Source organism: Lactuca sativa, chromosome 1 (genome assembly GCF_002870075.4).
Source record: "Lactuca sativa cultivar Salinas chromosome 1, Lsat_Salinas_v11, whole genome shotgun sequence".
In the NCBI taxonomy this organism is placed as follows: Eukaryota; Viridiplantae; Streptophyta; class Magnoliopsida; order Asterales; family Asteraceae; genus Lactuca; species Lactuca sativa.
In genome coordinates, this window is record NC_056623.2 from 52,961,526 (window position 1) to 52,972,106 (window position 10,581).

Here is a 10,581-nt window from a genome sequence, read left to right on the forward strand (position 1 = left end):
TCCCAGGATCCTGACTATTACCACTAATATTTCTAACACTTGTAATGACTATATTTTCTTTATTTTTCTCACATGTGTATAACTAGTCGACACAAGACCTATTCTCAACGGAGATTCATCTCAACCAGCCAAAAGACCCGGAATACCAAGTCAAATAACGTTCATATGTTGATTCTGGAGGATCTCAGAATTATTGGACTTCTTGTTACTTACACTAGACTATAAATAACACATGTATCTAGCACACAACGTACACGATTAGCCCTAGCATTACTTTCATAATCTTTGTACACTCAAATTAAAATCAATAAAACACATCAAGGCAGGTGATTATTATCAAGGTTTTATGTCGGAGATCCTACAAAGGATCAAGGGCTTTCTTGGTAACTCATTTGTCTCACTTTGATTACCATTTGATACTTACATTACACTAACACCACAACCTCTCATACAATTTGGTCGAATTACACTTGATCAATTTTTGACTAAAATAATTTGGCGTCCACCGTGGGGCCGTGGTGTTCATAATCCTTCGATAATCATGTCTACCCAACCGACCATATCCTCTTCCTCAAATCCTCCCATTTCCTTTAAAAATATTCCTCCACCCCAGATGGAGCTCCCAAGAAAACCTCTGAGGAACCGAAGAAAAACACCTCTCTGGTCACTACCCAAGGATTTTAGGATCCTCGTGTAATGATGTTGAATAACGAAATCCAAGCTATGATGAAGAGACTGGAACGAAAAGTCACTCAATAGCAGGAGGACAACAAGACGATACTCGGGGAAGTGGAAAGAATGAGGACAGAGAGCCGCAAGCCGCAGGAAGCAACACCCTCGATCTTGCAACCCAAGATCCTGAATTTCGACAACATAGGATCCTCAACTAACCGTCGTGAGATAGGATTCTCAATACCAGCCTGTGTTACCGCCTGAGACATGGTTCCAAGAGAGCAAGCCCACACGATCCAGGATCCCAGAGAAAACTTTGTTACTCCCAATAACAAGAATCATGGTAACTTCATTAATAATAATATCTTTACTACTAACTCTATGAATGTTGATGTAGGAATGAGCCCGATCATGGCCAATTAACTTCAACAGCTATGAAAGATGATCTTAAACGTACCTCGAGTAGTCCAACCTATACTGGAAGTCTCCCCAACAATCCACATGATATCAAGATTTTCTCCTGCAATCATTGACACTAAGGTCCCAAAGAGCTTCCAAACTCTCAGCATGAATGTAACACCCTGTTCCAAATCGTTTCCTAATTCAGGTTCGTGGCTCGATGAACGATTATCATAAGTCTTAGGGCCCTTGGGGACGAAAGTCTTAGAACCACTTTTGGTGTGGGAAATGTATATTGGATGACCCGGGAGTTCGGTTTGTGTGTTTGAAGCCCAAGGGTATATGGGTAAAGTGACAGTTTGGGCCTTTTATGAATTTTGGGTTCAACTCGGGAAGTTTTAAGGCAAGGGAGATCTGGTAGAAGTGTAGATCTTCTCGTTACCTTTCTGATGATATAAGGATCATTAAAAACGGACTTAGAACAAATAAGTTACGGACTTTAGAATCTTGGTGGTTTAGGGTTAAGCCTAGTACGTGGGGCGTACATGGAGTACGCAGGGCGTACTAGGCATAATGATCGTGGATGTCCTATTGATTATGTTGGGAGTAGCAAGAGTACGCATGACGTACTCCAATCAGATCCAAACCCTAATTTAGGGTCTTGGACCCTATTTAATGACCTTAACTCAACTCTAAACCTTCCTACCATCAGCCTCCACCCCATTAAACCCTAGATACGAAACCCTAGCCCCTATTTGAGTGGTTCTTCAGTTCTTGGGGGTGATTTCTTGTGTTTTGGTGCTTATTCAAGAAGAAGAAGCCTCTTCAAGGAGTGTTAGATGGCTTGAAACTTTTGGATCCTAACTTTGTGCATCTTGATCTATCTTCTGGAGGAATAAAGTCTTAATTTTGGTAGCTTATTTTTATAGATCTAGATTTGGGTGGTACTTATCATGTTTTGGTCCCAAGGTTGTGGTTCATGTGAGTAGAAGTTACTCCAGAACCTTTGAGCCCCAGATTTGGCCTTTATTGAGGTTATTACGTCACAAAAATGTCATCTTGAGGGTTTTTGTTGAAGCATGCTAAAGTTGGTGATTCTTAGTTTGGATAAAAACAAGTTTGGGTCCCATTAAGGCATGCAAAGGAGTAAAGTTGGCAACTTTACGTGTTAAGACTTTGATTAGGATCGGATTTGAGAAGTGGACATAGTGGTTTAACCATTTAAGCACTTAATAAGGAGAATAGGCTGCTGGGGAGTACGTTGGGCGTACCCAACTTGTATGAAGCACCTACAGATCAAGGATGGCGTACGTTGGGCGTAGACTGAGCACATAGGGTGTACTCAGTTGTTTGACTTTCGTTGAATTTTGTTGACTTTCGCCGTATAGGACTATATTTTGGACTTTTAGGGTTTGGGCCTTGTTGGGCCAATAGTCTTTTGACATTGGGGCATTGTAAGGCTTAGGGCCTTCTTGGATTAGGCCCATGATGGGTATTGGGCCCAATTGGGAGTTTTAGCCTTATTAGGCTTTCGGGGATATTGGATTGGGCCTTGGATTTTGGGCCAAGTGTGGAGAGGGTAAAATGAACTTTTACCCTGAGGGTTGGACATCAAACCGGGATTTTAGTTATGGGTTGTGGACTAATTATCAACTGGATATTATTTGATGGTGTTAGCGCGAAGTTTTTCCGAATCTGCAGACGAGATTTTATTTGAGAGATTCAGCAGCTTGAGGTGAGTTTTCCTCATTGTGCCTGTGGGTCGAAGGCACCAATGTCGCCCCCTTTAGTTTTGTATCCTGGTATATAGGATGTTGCTATACGGTAGTGATATGTAGATCGGCCTGATAGTCTGTTAACTGGTTATATGATTATCTATTGTTGGATATATGTTATTTGTTATGTATATATCGACATGGTGTGGTGGGGTTGAGACTGTACTGCTTTGTGCTGTCAGTCAATAGACGGGGGCATTCTGTGACATCTCCAAAATCATGGCCAGAAAAGACCGGTTTCATTTATGCTTTTAAAATAATTTCAGAGTAAATCCTTTTGATTTAAAAGAGTTGTGGAATTTGTTCCCAAAACAAAATATGATAAAATAAAGTTTATCAAAGCATTTCATCAAGAGATGCGTTTTCATTAATTAACAATATTTGGGATGTCATGTTCCGATACAGGCCATAAAGCATAAATGATAACATTACAAGTCATTCAACAAATATATACATATACAGACTTGTAAACAAAACAACTTGATGATTCAACCATCTTATGCCCTCGCGCCACTACCTGTAATACGAATAAACTGAGTGGGTCAGGCTTGGGAGCCTGGTGAGCATATAGGGTTTTCAACCTACAATAATACATTTATTATATTCGATTATCAAACAATCAACCCAAATACTCATTCCCATTGTCTCCTTTATTTCTTAAGGATTTACCCTAAGAATCAACTATCCTTTATCCATTTATTCCTAAGGATTGACCTAAGGAATTGACACAAAGTCCACCACTGCTAAGGTCCACAAATTACGGCTGGTAAACACTTAGTTCAACACACTTAACAAACACCTAGTTCTAACACTCCTAGTGAACAATTAATTCAAAACATTTGGTGAGTACTTAGTTCTAAAACACTTAGTGAACACACTCAGTTCAACAACACCAAGTGAACACATATAGTTAAAAAATACTTAATGAACACATTGAGTCCAAAAATACCAAGTGAACACATAGAGTTCGGAAATACCTAATGAACACAATGAGTTCAAACACCAAGTGAACACATAGAGTTCAAAAATACCTAATGAACACAATGAGTTCAAACACCAAGTGAACACATAGAGTTCAAAAATACCTAATGAACACATTGAGTTCAAACACCAAGTGAACACATAGAGTTCAAAAATACCTAATGAACATATTGAGTTCAAAAATACTTATTATTTCGTCTCACATCAACTATTTCATCTACCCATGTTCTACCCAACATATTTGTAGATGCAAACACAAATACAGTTTAAATCTTTTAAAACATGTATAAAACATTATTTCAACATCTATCTCAAGTAAACAAACAATGTATAAACACATAGCACGTACTTCATAGCAAATACTTCATATCGATGCGGCAGAAGAAAGTGAATATACATTCACACATATAACAACATAATATACACATAACACGTATTTTGTATAAAATACTTCGTATTTATGCGTTAGAAAGAAGTAACCACACACTCAATTGGTTAGGCGATGCTCGTACAAGACTACAGCTCTAAGAGTAGTATCCTTCGGTGAAATCGGGATCACTTCGCACACCGGGCTTCTCGCGGGCAGAGTTTCGGCTCGAAAATTCTTTTCTTCTCAGGATTTTCGGGGCTTCGGGACTCAGGGTTGATACCGGGGCTTCGGGGGGTTAAAATAGGTCTTAGAGAGGGTATTGGGAGTGGGAGAGTAAGAGAATAGCAACCAAAATCGGCTGCCCTTCGATTTCTATTTATAGGGCTGAAATACTGAATTCACGTCGTGAAATCTCAAAATTCACGTCGTGAGTTCAGTCAGGCAATCGTCATTGCGTTCGTCATCAGTCCACTTGCTCTAGAAGGCTTCAGAAGGCGTCAGAGTTCACGTCGTGAACACTGTTTTCACGTCGTGAACTCTGACACATTGTTGGGGTTCGCGCCCCGAACTTCAGAAATTCATAACTTTCGCATATGAACTCCGTTTTCGACGTTACTTATATGCACGCGTAGCTAAAAACATGATCTACAACTTTCATTTAGACTCCATTGGCTAATTTTGACTTTATTTTTATTATATTATTTTTAGTAGGCCGGGATAGGAAAACTCCATTAGAAAATCATAACTCCTTCGTCTCACGTCTGTTTTCATCTGTCTTTCCGTCGTTGCACTACTATCGATGAGATCTTCAATTATCATTTATATTGTTTTGGATAAATATCGCTCTAACATAAATTCACTATTTACGTCACGCTGTGTCGTGCCGGTTCTGTCGCGAAACTTCGACAGGTCATAACTTCTTCGTTATAACTCGGATTTCGACGTTCTTTATATATTCGGAAACCTCGTAACATAAACTACATCTTAGTTAAGATTACTCCTTCTAAATAATATTTCCCAAAAAAGTCATTTTTGACGCTTATCGTCTCTAAATTGACTAGCCTGATCTACGGGCGTTACACACTTTAACTAAATGGTTGTGGGCTAGGGCATTCCAATCGAAAGGTTGTGGGCCGGGGGTAATCCAAACAGGAGGTTATGGACCCATTATGTATAGGGCAATCCAACCGAAAGGTTGTGGGCCAGGGCATTCCAACCAAAAGGTTATGGGCTAGGGGTAATCCAACCAGGAGGTTGTGGACCCGTTATTTGTTTGATTATATGTTTGTGTGGTGGTACTCTGGGGGATCTCACTAAGCTTTGGCTTACAATTTTAGTTTATGGTTTCAGGTATTTCAGAGGATCGTGTGAAAAGTGAAGGTGTGGTCGTACATAGCTTCCTGTTTTATGTCACTAGGTCTTGGGAAAATCCTAATTTTGAATAATGTTTTTGAAACAATGAATTATTTTGTAAACAATGTTGTTAAATGGTTTATTTTGAAAATTTTAAATTTCCTTGATTTTTGGAGTGTTAGAAGTTGGCATCAGAGCCTTGGTTTGAGAGAATTGGATGAAAATTTATGTGAATCCAGACTCCAACTAGGGAACTGCAAAAGTTTTTAAATGGTTTTCAGAATTGTTTTCAAAAACAACCAACGAAGGATGCGATGTGTACGATTAACCAGAGCAAGAAAGTATACCCCAAGTTACCCACACTATTATTTGATATCAAGTTTTTGTTAGAATAGTATGCTAGTTGTAGGATAAGGATCTTTAGGAATTTCATGATACATGATGCCTTATTTCCGATAGAGTTTTCTTGCTAATTGTTGTATGACTCTTTTGGGTGTGAACTAACTATTAATTGAAGTCACATGTTGCATGGGTTAAATAATTTTAGGGTAAAGGATTTGGTTCTACTACGCAACTCTTGTCTGAGTCCAACCGTTGTAGGTTTGAATCTTTTAATCTAAAATTATTTAAGTTATGTTGCATGTGATTGTATTGATGCAGTAGTTAACTGGAACCAATGAGGATCGTTTGGCAGTTGATGGTAGGGTGAGGTGTGGATCCTAGGAGAGCCTAGGAAGTGCTTTAGTGCAGTTACTACGCTGTTTAGCGGGTTTTGGAAGTACTATTATGAGTAGGTAACTTAGAGGACTCGGGATGATTCTTGAGGAAAGTAAGGACATGTGTGGAAGGTAGTATTGGGCCCGTACTATGGAAGCACATGATCCATACTCAAATCAAGTAAGTCATGAGGATTCTAAGGAGCTGGTTGAGGGTAGATAGCATGGTTGGGTAACCATGACTGGTGGCAGTGGTTCTGTATCTGTCAATCTTTTGGTTATGGTTGTTCAGGTTGATGATGAGTCTGGTGATTATTGTGCTTTAGTGGCCATGTCAGTTTGGGTTTGAATGGTGCAAACCTAAGAGAGTTAGTTGATTTTGAGGTCTCTAGAGCCTTGCTCAAGTAATGCCAGTTGGGCCGCAGGACTCAAGAAGAAAGTGATTGTCAGGAGTGGAACGAGAACTTCGACTGGAGGACGTGTGATTGGTAAATGGATTGGAATACCACTATCTATGGAAAAGGTTATGACCTTCCAGTTTTCCAAGTTCGGAGAAGGAGTGGGAAGACTTGTGACTTTTAGAGTTGGGATGTAAACTCAACATTGGGCTAGTTGGCTACGGTGTTTGGCGGTTGTATGACAGTGTGGGAGTGCGTAGAAGGATTACTATCGTATGGATGCCTAGTGATGAGACCAAGGGTCTGCTTCCTGGGATATAGGCAGGTCAGGCGTTAGTTGAGGGTTTTAGGTGAATCGGGAGCGACAACTTTTCTTGTCTCTGATGTATCACGACTATGAGAATGTTGCCTTTTGGTATTTATGAACGATTTTATGAAGAATTGATGGTTGGGATTGTAGGTGAGGAGTGTATGTTTTTGGATGGCAAGTTAGTGTTTTGCTTAAGCATTTTCATGAAATACTTAATGTTAAAGGTGGTTATGATTGGAAATATCTGAGGTCTTCATCTGAGATTTAGAATCTTTTAGGGTTTGCTTGGTCCTTATCTGGAAGATCATCCTACATGTATTATACATTCCAAGAGTCAGGGATGGATTGTACATGGTTGATCCGGTTTGAGATATGGTTTGGTTGCAACACCAGTGGGTGGTAGTTTGAACCCTAAGTGGGGGAGAACTAGGCATTTTGCTTGAAGGATCATTGATCTGTTCAAGCTTGTGGTGCCCGAAGAATGGTTCATAGGGATCTGCGATGTGGGTATGCGGGATTTCTATTCGAGATTTGGTCAACTCAGGGGTGTAGAGCAAGTGGCTATCGGGTGTATGTGTTCAGGAAATACACGAGCTGTCTCGTAGAAGGAACTAGTTGGTCAAGGAGCTTTTTTTTTAACTCCGCATGTGTCTTGGTTCACTGGATTAGGTGTCAATTCATTCTTGATCATTGGTCATTTCATGCATCATCAAAGTGGAGATTTTTCAAAAGCTTTGAGCTATATCAGTTGAAGTCCAATGGATTCATCAACCTATCTTCAATTTCGGTTCAAGTTGGAAGATGCCCATGGTTATTGGGAGTCTAGAATTTGGGATAGTGATGCTCAGTTTTCCGGACGGGACATTAGATCTGCGTGTAATCTAATTTTGGCATGTCATGCTGGCAGAGTTAGTATTTGGATGGATCCGACTAGAGTCTTAGCAACATTTCTGGATAACCATAAAAGTTTTATCAAAATAGTTATGTATTGATGGGGTCTGTTCAGTCTCAATCAAGGTATGGGGTTTCATTGCGATCATTCATGAGGATGTATTATGTCAATGACCGAGGTTCATCATTTCGTTAGAACTTTGGTAGCTCGCCCCTTTTGGGTCAGGTTATGGGTTCCCTAAGGGTGTGTATTATGGTGAGTTCATTAGATATTTTCGTGAGGGTGTATGAGGGCTGGGCAAGATAGCAATGGAGCACTTGGTTTGAATTATATGCATATTTGGGTTATAGCCTTTGAATTGGAATAAGAGTGCGACTGTCTATCCCATTTTCAGTTCGTGTGAGACCATGTTTTCATCAGATTTTGCGTTGGTAGCGGCTTGTAAAATGAAAGGAATTATGCATGGTAAAAGAGTAAGGCATTTTTGTGCTCGGTTACCATTGTGAGGGATGTTGATCGGGTTCTTGCAAGACGGTGGATTGTGGTTGAGTATCTTTAGGCCCCGCGTCGTTGGTCGTGAGTTTTCAGGCGAGAGATGGAATGTTTATGAGACCGACATGATACTGGGAGCATTTCAGACATAGGGTGTAAACCTAGTAATCATGATTGTTTATTTCTTCTGCCTATGGTACTTTCAATGTTGGTGCATTTTTGGAAGTCGGGAGACTCACAAACCAGCTGGTTTGGATAAAGTGAGCAGTTAAAGGTTGTTGGGAGTATCAATCATGACTTAAAAGGTCTATTGCAGAGTGTTTGCAATAGAAATACCGTTTGTTTGTGAGCTGTTATTAGGGGATTGGTTACCAAGGTTAGGTATCAGTTATGGAGTCTCGAGTCATGAAGTTCACTGTGAATGCCTCCAGTGATTTTCTAGGTTGGGAGTACACCCGAACTGATAAGGTTTGGGTGCAATGTGAGAATTCTTGGATTGATTATCTTTGATTGTAGGAGCAGTGGTTGGTAATGGCATGTTAGGGAGTCAAGGGTTTATTTAAGGTTTTTGGTACATCTTTTGGACTTGGAATTGGTTGAAATTTGTGATCGATATGTTTTGAGTACTTCATTATGCGTGTTTTGTGGTGTTATTAGTCATAGAAAAGGGGTGGGTTCAACGAATGGATTAATATCAATCATGGAATATGGGTTCTGAAGTGTAGATCTGATGGGTTTCCGGTCTCGAGAAGCATATTGATAGTGTTCATTCGGTGATTGTAGTTTTAAGAGACCCCAACTCTGTGGTTCTCGCTAGAAGTTAGGTCTTATACCAAAGAAGTTGTGGAATATGCTGGCGTTGTATGTATTTTTCTACAATGGTTATCTAGCTGAGGCTTGAGTTGGGTGTCGCCTTGTTTTCGGATGGTTCAACAACAGTGAATGGTCAGGAGTCCTGTTTCCCAGTGGCATTAGCAAGGTAATTCAGGGTCGGAAGGGTTATGTATGATTCTAATTATAAATAGAAGTCATAATAACTACGTTCCGAGATAGTTTTGTCTTCTTGAGATTCAGTCGAGGTATTAGATTTCCAAAGGTTGGGAGAATTGTGATGGGTTTCTTTATTGGTGAGAGTTAGCGGCTCAAGGATTCATTATTGGTCGGGGTGCATGAGTTTCATTAAGATTGGGTTAAGGATAGTACAAGAATGTAGTAGCTTGAATGAGCCGACTTTTAGTTCAGATCAGGTTCCGGGGAGGACCGTCTGAGTGGACCGAGGTGTAGATGTGTGAACACCTTTGGGTTCGTTGCATCAGTGGACTTCGAGGACGAAGTTTGATTTAAATGGGGGAGAATTATAACACCTTGTTTCGAATCATTTCCTAATTCAGGGATGTGACCCGATGAACAATTATCATAAGGCTTAGGGCCATTGTGGATGAGAGTCTTAGACCCCCCTTTGGGTGTGGGAAATGTAGATTGGATGACCCGGGAGTTCGGTTTGTGTTTCGAAGCCCAAGGGTATATCGGTAAAGTGACAGTTCGGCCATTTTATGAATTTTGGGTTCAAGTCATGAAGTTTTAAGGCAACGGAGAGTTGGTAAAAGTGTAGAGCTTCCCATTACCTTTCCGTGGATATAAGGATCGTCGAAAACAGACTTAGAATGAAGATGTTACAACCTTCAGAATCTTGGTCGTTTACGGCTATGCCTAGTACGCGGGGCGTACTAGACAGGATGATCGTGGATGCCCTCTTGAGTACGCTGGGCATACCAGGAGTACACAGGGCGTCCAGTCAGATGCAACCCCTAATTTAGGGTCTTAGACCCTATTTAATGTCCTTAACTTAAATCCAAACCTTCCTACCTTCGTACTCCATCCCATTAAACCCTAGCCCATATTTGAGTGGTTCTTAAGTTCTTGGGGTGATTTCTTGTGTTTTGGTGCTTATTCAAGAAGAAGGAGCTTCTTCAAGGAGTATTGGATGGCTTGAAGCTTTTGGATCTAGACTTTATGCATCTTGATTTGTCCTATGGAGGTATAAAGTCTCAATCTTGGTAGCTTATTTGTATAGATCTAGTTTTGGGTGGTATTTTATCGTGTTTTGGTACCAAGGTTGTGGTTCATGTGAGTAGAAGCTACTCCAAAACCTTTAAGCCCCATATTTGGCCTTTGTTGAGGTTATTAAGTTACAAAGATGTCATCTTGAAGGTTTTTGTTGCA